Source organism: Mastomys coucha, unplaced genomic scaffold, assembly GCF_008632895.1.
Source record: "Mastomys coucha isolate ucsf_1 unplaced genomic scaffold, UCSF_Mcou_1 pScaffold23, whole genome shotgun sequence".
Lineage (NCBI taxonomy): Eukaryota > Metazoa > Chordata > Mammalia > Rodentia > Muridae > Mastomys > Mastomys coucha.
In genome coordinates, this window is record NW_022196906.1 from 72,416,283 (window position 1) to 72,418,773 (window position 2,491).

A 2,491-nucleotide genomic window follows, 5' to 3' on the forward strand; every position below is an offset into this window, starting at 1 on the left:
AAAAAAAAAAAAAAAAAAGTTCAGTTTGTGTTATCTATATACACTCCCTGGTGCATGGTCAAACTCTCAGTGGCCTGTGTCCCTTAAGTAGAACTGATGCCCCTCTGCACCCCTGCCAGAAGCCATCAGTTGTGGATAGCTAATTTCAGCATCCTCACTACTCTTGTTAAGAGTTCAGGCTTCCTGTTCAGGCTGCCATTGCTGTTTGTGAGAGGGTTGGGGGTGGGGTAGGGATTGTCAGTCACAGAAGCCTTCCACGTCCCTCTTTCTCAACTATGCACTTGCAATCATCGATATCACTGCAAAAGTAGCTTCCTTGCTCTTCACAGTCAGTGGGAGCAGAGATCATGGACCTCTACATGGTGTTTGGTGACAGACAGTACAGACAACGATCATGGGCCACCTGCTGCAGTAGGACCATGGACCCAGGCATGGTCCCTGGAGGGCAGGCCAGACCACAGACATCACCATGGCCTCAGGTGACAGAGCAGGCCATTCACAACAACATGGATCTTGGAGGATACACGGGCCCACGGACATCAACATGGTTTCAGGCTGCTGCACAGACCTGCACGGACATCCGCAAGCACTTTGGTGGTACATGAACCACGGATAAAATGACACAGACCCTGTCTATGGTGGGACCTTGGTCCGATACATAAGGCAGCTGCAGACCACTCACATCTGCCTGGTCCTCATGGCCGTTGCAACCCATTGTGCCTCCAGTCCTGCCTCTCTCCAGAGCGCACATACTGCTTCATTTCTTCTGTCTTTCCCATCTCTCCATCGCGTAGTTGTTCATCTTAGCACTGACAGCCACCCAGCCACATCACCACTTCTAAGATTTTAAATGTACAATTCCTATTCCACTTGATAAGCTATTTTATTCAATCTGGAGTTATGGTCTCAGAGGAAGCAGCCACACTGTGAACTTCAGAAGTGCTTTCTACATGCAATCTTAGCTTTTTCCATGCAGCACCTGCTTCCAGGTACTGTTCCAGGTTCTCCATCACACATATCCCATAAGCTCCAGAACTTTGACAAATTCCATTACAGTAAAATATATATGTAACTCAGAGTCACAAAGTGCTGAGAATTATAAGCTGAGGAAATGTTTTAATCAGTAATCATGCTATTATGAAACTTTGGATTAACTGATAAAAATTACTTTTTTCCTAAGATACATGCCACGCACACTTTGCGTGATGGCGGTATTTGAGGCGTAAACTTCAAGGAAAGTCAGTCTCCTGCCTCTGCATTGTTGCCTGGCACCCCAAACTCAGAGGTAGCCCAGATATGTCCTCGTACTTGTGTGCTAGTGGCCCACCAAGATATCATTTCTTAACAGCTAGAAAAAGAAAATTCGGACATTGCTCTCTGACCTTCACCAATGTTCCAATGTCCTAGTCAAACCCTGGCTTGGAATATTAAGCCATTCTAACTCATTGCCTCCAGCATTGTGGGTAGGGCACTGAAGCTCACAGAATGTGAGACTTATCTCAGGGCAAGGTCAAGGATTTTACTTGTACTCAGCCATGTACTGCAGCTGAACCACTCCTAAGAATTAGCAAGAGACTGTCTCTACTTCCCCAAAAGATTAGCATAGTGGGCGTTTTACCTAGGATGGGTGGGACCTTAATTTGAGAGTGTGTGTGTGAGAGATTCAGCATTCTAGATTCAGCAGTCTGCATTCAGCATTCGGACTCGCTAGCACTTGGACTAGAACCAGAGCTTAGGTGAACTAGGACTTAGATTCATGCAGTCTGTAGCCCCCCCCCCCGGGCCCACAGCACCAGTCGAGATTCAAGAGATTGAGCATTCGAGATTCGAACATTCAGCATTGAAGATTTGAGATTCTAGCCTCAACCCTCTTGCCCGGACCATGCAGCCCAAACCTACTCGGAGCCCCGGGTAGCTGCACCAATCCAGAGGAGATGGCTGTTGTTTTAGACCTAGTGTGTTTTAGGTGGCCTCAGATGTACCTCAACTACTGAGCTGCCAGATTTTTCATTTCTCTTTTACAATGATTGTAAAAGCCTCATGTCATTTTTTAAAAAATACACTCAGACCTTACCCCACTCGTGTCTAGTCTGTTTGTCAAAAAGCCGAATCCCGTGCACACCTGGCCAGAACCCATCGTCCCGCGGAACAAGGGACCCTGTAAGAAACCCCAGTCCATGGCAGATACATATAAAAGTGTAGTAAAACGTTTGGTGTTATCAACAAAATATATTAACAGAAACATTTGCCTTAGCATCCCCATCATAAGGCAAACTACATTTATGCAACAAACAATGTTTCCAATGCTTCTTGGCCAGCTATGTGTTATTGAGAAAGCATTAAAAACATGCACAAAACCCCGATGAAGCCCCCATCCATTTTTAACTGAGAGAATGTACAACATACACTAAAGTAGACAGATCGGTACTGTTACAACATCTATAGCCCACTTTTAATAAGTATCAGCATATCCCCAACCACAATTCCACTC

At 45.7% G+C, this 2,491-nt stretch overlaps 2 long non-coding RNA genes across 2 annotated transcripts in view; both read right to left on the reverse strand.

Moving 5' to 3' along the window:
* The window catches only part of LOC116073313, a 28,103-nt gene that overhangs the window by 5,769 nt on the left and 19,843 nt on the right, over positions 1-2,491 (reverse strand). The window lies entirely within an intron of this gene.
* The window catches only part of LOC116073314, a 16,365-nt gene that overhangs the window by 2,792 nt on the left and 11,082 nt on the right, over positions 1-2,491 (reverse strand). The gene's annotated exons all lie outside the window — the stretch shown is intronic.